The following is a 7972-nucleotide window of genomic DNA, read 5'->3' as shown; positions in this document are numbered from 1 at the left end:
AGACCTACACACTGCTCATCAGGTCATGCTGTGGTGGCATCCCACACAGAAAAGCTAGAATGACCTACAACTAGGATATATAACTATGTGCTGGGGTTTTGAGGAGGAATAAAAAAAGAGAAAGATTGGCAACAGATTTTAGCTTAGGGCCAATCTTCCTCACCAAAAAAAAAAAAAAAAAAAAAATAGGAGGTGCTCATAGTAATAAATAGGGACATACTGATTGTCACTGTGTCAAACCTGCTTTCTCTCTAGTGGGATTTCTTACCCTTCATCTACTCACGACCTGCATTTGTACCTGTCTTGTACTCTCCAGCCTCCATTTACACATGGAACTCTACAGATGGCCAGTGTAACACCCTCAAACATATTTCTGTTTCTGAAAAGTCTACCCTCTCTTACCTTTTCTAGTGAAAACCCATAAAAACAGGGGCATCTGATCAGTAAATTTTAATCTACCCTGCTGATTGTTGTCCTTGACTTTCATTTTCTTCAACTGGATCTGTGACTCTTACAAGTATTTCAACAGATCTCAATAGGACCAATCCTCCTTAAAAAGTGACAAATTCTTACTCCACGGTAAACACAGCTTTAACATTTAAGAAACAGAAAATATCCTAAGAAATTTAAGATTTTTAAAACTATTTCTATGTAAATACCTTGACAGTAACATATTTAGTTGCTGCTTACATTTGGCGAAGAGATAAAATACCAAGATTTTATGTCAATATCTAAAATTAGAGATGTAAAACTATTTTATGCCTTTGTCCAAAGACAAATCTATGTAGTGGATTTAAAAGTTTATATTTTACATTCGGTCTTGATTTTTTTTTAAATGTCAAAGGCATGTGATTAAATATGGGGAAAGTTTCAGCTTGATTAATTAAAAGAAAATGCAATACTTTAAAAAAATATGGCTTTTACATCTAACATATGAGAAAGAATTAAAATAATTATAGCCTTAAATAGTATCATTATAGCAAATCAAGGATACTTATATTTGGTCACTTGACCTGCAAATGGACATCAAACATTTTGGAAAGTATTTTAATAATATGTTTAAAGACCTACAAATTGTTGACAATCTTTGAACAAGGAATTTGTTAAAGAAAGGGTCACATACAAAGGATGCAACAAATTTTGGAAACAGATTGAAAGTCCAAAAGCAAAAGAAAGAGTTGTTAATTATTGGTATATTTGCAGAATGGAAGTCAGACAGCCATTAATACAATGGATATAAAGATATTGCATTTGAATATCGAGTGGGATTTTTTACTTCCTCTGGATATGGAGACTAGGAGCTAGAACAAAGCAATATAAAGTAACTCCACATTCTAAAGTGAGCCTGGGATCAATAGAGCCAGACACCTGCTCCGGGGTTCTCATTTTGTAGCATATATGAAACATTCCTCTTTTGAATGTCATTTCTGCCTCCCTACTGTTACAGACAGACATATATTTCGCCCTGATGTTTCTGGTGGCCAAAAGGTGTCCATTCAGTCCACTAAAACCTCAAAAGTAGCATTAAGTTTCTAATGCTGGGTCTTAACATCCAAGAAGTACTTGTCCCATGCATCCTCATAATGAGAGCTAATGTAATTAGCAAATAGTGAATAATCTTTTATGTAGCAATATAATACCTCTACTTGGTAATATTTGTGACCCTCTCTACCCTCTTATTAGTACCTGAATTTTTTTTTCCTCTTGAGTGTTTCAACAACTATACTACTTTTAATCTATTCAAAGGATAAACTTTGGGAAAAAACAGTAAAAGGAAGTTACCTAGTACCCTGGTGTTGGCTCTTTATAAATAGCCGAAAGCAAAACTTCACAAGCTGCATTATCTGATTCTTAATTTGAAGTACTCTTTGGTTTTGGAGAAATATTTTGGTCTGCCAACGTCCTCACCCTTTTTCTATGCATTTCTGATAGTCTTCTGAAGAGGTTCCTAAAATGGTAGAGAGGTTTGAAAACCGTGGTGCCTTCTCTCTGGCTACTGCTTTCCTGGTATCCGGAAGAGCAGAATTCTTGAGTCGCATGGGTTCTTCCAACTTGGATCACTCCCAATCTATAATCCGATCCTCTGAAGAGTTCAGGTGATGGGTAGCTACTTAAACTCTCTTCAAAACTCTTGTATTCTGCATAAGGGTCCGTGATTGAATAGCTCAGAACATCACGGTGCAAACCTAGTCGTGATACTGGTTCACTGTTCCATGAACTACTGTCAACCTTGGGCATCAGTCACTGCCTCACTCAGTGGGGCAATCTTCTCATCCTGAGTCTGCTCACTAGTGCTATCTCTTCGCAGGCTTTTCTCTCCTGGAACTCCTGAGTGCTCCGTGGCCCAGAATGACCACCTCCCTGTCCACTTGCTCAGCTTTCTCAGGGATCTTTGGCCAACCCTGTGCTTTGTCATTTCCTTGCAGGCAGTGGGCAGCGAGCCTTTACACTGGATCTTGGGGGGGCTCTCGGTCCAGCGTCCGGGTTATGTTGAGCCTCTGGCTGGCCTACCTCTTGTAACCCATAGCAACCACACTGCCACCCATCCCCCAGACCTTGGGGGGGCCTCTTGGCCCTCAGTCCCTGTCTCCTGCTTTCCTGAGGCTCCAATCGGAGGAGTCAGTTCCCAGGCACAGTCTGTGGAGCAGCCTGAGAGGAGCGAGGGCAGGAAGAGAAGCAGGCCTGCAGGGCCCCCGGGAGCTGCCCTGGGCTAGTATCTGGCTTTTTCCTGGTCAGTTTAACTGACACATCTCATTGCATTGAGGAGAATTGGGTTTGTTTTGGAGGAAGCAGAGAGAAAAGAAAAGCTGTTGTTCTTTTTTTGTTTTCCATGTCCTCCAAATTGAATTTGTCAAATCAAAAAGAAAGCCCTAAGTAACAGATTGTAATAAAATATTGCATAACCACAGAGGCATAAAAGGAATAGAGGAAGTCAAAGGATCCTTTGTGCCACAACCAATGAGGCTAGAGAGGGGAGCAGGGAGCAGGGTGGAGATAATGCTTGAACTGGTAGGAGGTTGAAGGGTAGGGGGTCGGGAGGTAGAGAAAAAGAAGCTCAGATGGAACCCTTAGGAGGTAAATGAGTCATCTTCGTAGATTGCCAAGTACCACCTGGGGCCAGCACAAAGTTGCTGCTTGAAAGAAGAGTCAATACCATCCCAGAGACTGTAAGAATGTCGCTCTGCCGAGGAGCTCTTTCAGCTTTATTTGTTACTAAAGGGTGACGAACCTCCATTAACAGCTCTTACAGCTCACCTTTGATACTCTCTGAGAATGGATACCCTGGGTTGGGGGGAGGGGACTCGACTGGGAAAACAGAGTGTGGTGGGTTTTTTGTTGTTGTTGTTTGTGTGTTTTGACACCCCAAAGTCAGTGATGATAAGAAAGGGAAATCAGAGCCAGCTTCATGGCTGGCTGGTTACGTTCCCATGCTCTGCTTTGGTGGCCTGGGTTTTGCTGGTCTGCGTCCAGGGCTCAGACCTACACACTGCTCATCAAGCCGTGTTGTGGCAGCATCCCACATAGAAGAACCAGAATAACTTACAACTAGGATATACAACTATGTACTAGGGCTTTGGGGAGAAGAAAAAAAGAGGAAGATTGGCAACAGATGTTAACTCAGGGCCAATCTTCCTCACCAAAATAGAAAGGGGAGCCACCAAGATTTGTACTTGAGTGGGATTGGAAAGTGATAAAACTCTCACTCTGTACTGAGAATGAAGGCGTTTTAGAGTAAGAAATTTCAGACTTCTTCTTATGTCCTCCAATGATGGCTAATCACACAAAGCCCCGGCCCTTGGTGATGGGGGAGGAGGCTGCATGACTGTGGTGGAGATTATGCCCTACAGGGTGAATTAGCTTAACTCAAGAACCGTCCTTAGAGTATCTGAGGGAATAAATATGCCAGGAATCATTCAGTTCATATATCTGTCCCTAGAAATCTCCAAGAAAAAAAAAAAGTGTTATCTTTGCTAATGATTTAATTTAAATAACTATGCTCACTGTGCCTAGTATTAATACGTAAATCCAGAAATTATTTTGGAACAGAAAAAAATGAGGCTGACTTCAACATCTAATTATGCAACTACTTATTGCTGCCATCTAGAGGGCTGGTCAAGTGATAGACCAAAAAAGGAAGGGAGCAGGATAACGTCAACACTCCCTTGACAGTCTAGCACAAGGCCCCTCTGGGACTAGCTGTGGAGAGAGACTTGTCCAGAAATTGGGCTCCAGAAGGCCAGGATGTCACCTGGAAATGGGAATGGAGGGTGGGTGAGGGCAGTTAGGCAGGTTCTTCAAGGTCCCCTCTTACCAAATTAGGGTAAATAGGTAGATTTCTGCTCTCAGTTGTTCATAGATATGAATATTTAATTCACTTCACCCTCAATTTTGCCATTGGAGATGTCTGTTGACTACTTCCTTCCAGTATTTCTGCTCACCCCTGTGGAAAAAAAAAACGATTAAAGAAGACAGTTTTGGCAATATAAACTTTATTTTGCCTAGTTTTCAAGTGCCCCCCCCCCCCCATTGTTTTTCCTTCTGACGAGAATGACCTCGGCTCCTGGAGAAGACCAGATAGAGCGTTTACGTCTCAGAGGCACAGAGAAAGCGTTCAGGCTCCTCTAAGAAGGACCCTAGTTTCCTGCATCTAGAATTTTCCAGTACCTATAAGACTTGGAGATGAACAGGAGTGATTTGGGGATTTGTGAAAAGGATGAGCGCGCCTTTGCTGTTCTTGTAAAGACTCAATTTGTAAGACAGGTTGCACCAGTTGTCCTCAATCTGTAGGCCAGTTGTTTTTATTTCCTCAAAGAATTGGGTTGCAACCTGAATGATATCAAGGCGCTGACCCACCCATCCAACTACATTATCTTCAATTTGCTTCCTTACATCAGGGAGAAGATCTTCAACTGGGAAAGAAATCAAAAGATTCCTATGTTCCGGAGTTAGAGTTTGTCTTTGGAATGTTTTTCTTTTTCTCTGGGTACAGCTTCATTTAGTTTACGGGAGAAAGTCTAAAAACAAAAGTTTTTTTCATTCTTTGAATATCAGCTTCCAATTTGGTCAACTGCTAACCATAGAGCTACTTTAAAAAAAAACCCTTTCAAATATCTTGTGAGGTTTCAGCCAGGACAAACAGTAAATACCCCTGGCAGGATTGAACAAACCCTTGGACACAAGAGTAATACCCAAAGAAGGTATAGATGATAGTACCCTCTCAAGATCCAGAGCCTTTCCCAAAGATAGCCAAAAGAAAGAAAGATTTAGATAGTTCTCCTGAGAGATGGCAATGGTCCATCGGACCCGAGCTGAAAATGGAGTGCAATGCTCGCGTCTGTCTGGCCATATCTTGCTGCAAATGGGATGCAGCTCACCTTTCTGTCTGGCCATATTTTTGAGGTCCCCCAGTTTGATGGTTGCCAAGCCAAGTTCTCTGGACATAAAAAGAGACAAACAAGAAGGCAATAGCTGTCCCTGGGAGAGACAGGGTCAGTAATTAATGGGTCCAGATTTGGAAAGAAAGGGACAACGTGAAATTTTACCTTCCTGCCCCTACCAGGCACTACAGACAGAGACGGGGGAGAGCTGACTTTGGTAAGAATTCTCACCCTTCACTGCCCTCTGCCAGTTTTCTGAGGATCCCATCTGTAGGGTTCCGAGTGAGTGGGATTTAAAGTAGAGAGTGTTGTTCCAGTATCTGACACAATTTGGCAAGGTTTTTCCTTAATTTTAATCTTATTTCCCCTTGGCTGTTTAAGGGAATAACTGGTATCAGTTTACCTAAGACTCTCTCGGAGTCTTGTTACCTCTGAGAGAGGTCCACATAGGGGCCCCGCTTCCAGGGTAGATGTGGGGGCATCTGTAAGGCACTAACTTGGTGGACTTTTGTTACAGTCTTGTAGTCTCTTCAGAGGGGAAAGGCAAGTCAGATACAGGACTGGTAGACTGAGTACTCAGGCAAAGGAGGATAGAGGGGAGCAGTAGGGTCACGTCAGTCTTAGAGTCTTTTCTTTCAGGTACCTCTTGTGTCTTTAATTTTTCATTAGCCTTTTATAATCAATCTTTCAGTGAAGCTGTTTTTGAGTTTTGAAGCTTTTTGGAGGCTTCTGCATGGCAATTAAAATAGGTATCCCATTCTGCTTGTTGATTTAATGAACAATCTTGTCTAGTTGGACCATTTCCCATAATGACCATTGTAATTCTAAGTTGTCTGAGTAAGATTTTGCCATTTTTGTGGACATCTACAGTTTCCCAGACCACATTTCTTAGATATAAAATAAGCAGTTGTGGGCTGAGCTCCACAGCCTTGTGGTTTAAGTTCTGTGCACTCTGCCTCCTCAACCTGGGTTCAGAGGTTCAAATCCTGAGTGCAGACCTACTCCAATCACATACAAAAATATATAGAGGAAGATTGGGAAGATTGGTGCAGATGTTAGCTCAGGGCTAATCTTCCTAAGCAAAAAAAAAAAAAAGAAAGAAAGAAAAAAAGCAGTTGTGCCTGAAAATGGTGGACTCTGTTCTTTGAAACTTAAGCATTCCATTTCTTTAACTAAGCCTTGGGTTTCTTGGAGCCAAATTAATATCTAAGAGGGCTGCGCTGCTGGGTTGGGGATTTTATGGTGTTCAACAGTGCACCTAGTTGCCCAGAAATTTTCTTGAGGTTGGCGGGTGCCCTAGGGTCAATCTAAACAGTTGCATGACCAACTTATGCTAGCATGGGAGTTTTAGAGTCAGGTGGCGAGCACTCTAACGGAAGTGCTTAACCCATGCCCGCCAATTTTGTAGCTCTGGCTTTCTGAGATTCCCATTAGCAAGAGATTTATTATTCTTTTTACGAGATTTCTTTATAGTGGTGGACAGTCAGATCGCTTTTAATAGTCTGAATTGTGCCTCCTTAGATTTTGATTTTGATGGGCAAAACAATCTGAATTTCTTAATTTATTTCCCCAAGTCGCCCAGTGGTTTATGCCATGGACATACCTGAAGGCTTTGTGAGTCCCCCCACGGCTGCAATCAGTTGTGGACATTGGAATTCCTTCTTTTGGAGTCCCCTAATGGCTGCCACCATTGCAGACTCCCAATATAACCACCCTGGAACCTTTCTGAGGTCCCCAAACCTTTGTGGGAACTATATGTATATATTTAGAGAAAGTTTGTTTGGACTGGAGAGCTATACTCAAGGGAGTATAAGAGTGACTTCCAGTCCAAGAGTGACTTACCCATAGCCCTTGGTAACAGAGAGAGGAAGAGTGAACTCTGAGGCTCAGCAGCTGCCTGCTGCGCATCTTGTGGTCCCATAGGCCACTAGCAGTCAGCTTCTAATCCCATTCCTCATTGCCAAAGACTGTTAAAAACTTGATTAAAGAAGAAAATTTAGTTGATACAATCAAACTTTATTTAACACTCCATGAAGTGGACAGTCTTCTTTCAGAGAACTGAAAATGGGGTAGAAAGCAAGAAGCTTTTATGGGATAAAGAATAAAGAACAAGGAAGAGACAATAGAAAATATCTGATTGACTGGGGCCACGTAGTCAACCTTATTTGGGGTGAGAAGGCTCAGAGTTAGCTTGGCGTTTGGAGATTGGCTGACCGGATAGACTCGTTTCTGGTCAAGTGGAGCCTTTAGAGGGACATGAAACTTATCTAAGTTCCAGTTTGCTGACATGACACCCAGGCAGGAGCAGCTCCATGTTAGGCCTAGAAACTTATTTTGACACCACTTATACTGGATTCAGACGTACTTGGGTTCTAATCCCTTTTCTATACTAATAAACAGCTATGTAAATTTGGACAATTTGTTTAACATTTATCGGTTTAAAATGAGGAAAAAATATTTACCTCTTCTGTAAAGTTAGATAACGTTACTTATAGGAGTGTCATCATCACTTCCAATTTATAACCATAAACCACTGTCACCGCATATAGAACACATGCTATCTTTTGCTTCTTCATGATAGGATTCAGGCAGAG

General features: G+C 41.8%; 1 pseudogene; it reads right to left on the bottom strand.

Moving 5' to 3' along the window:
• Window positions 1-1782: 1782 nt before the first annotated feature.
• Window positions 1783-7069, bottom strand: LOC103541944 (meiosis-specific kinetochore protein-like; annotated as a pseudogene).
• Window positions 7070-7972: the final 903 nt, after the last annotated feature.

Source organism: Equus przewalskii, chromosome 28 (assembly GCF_037783145.1).
Source record: "Equus przewalskii isolate Varuska chromosome 28, EquPr2, whole genome shotgun sequence".
Classification (NCBI taxonomy): domain Eukaryota; kingdom Metazoa; phylum Chordata; class Mammalia; order Perissodactyla; family Equidae; genus Equus; species Equus przewalskii.
This window is presented reverse-complemented; position numbering and strand designations above follow the sequence as displayed.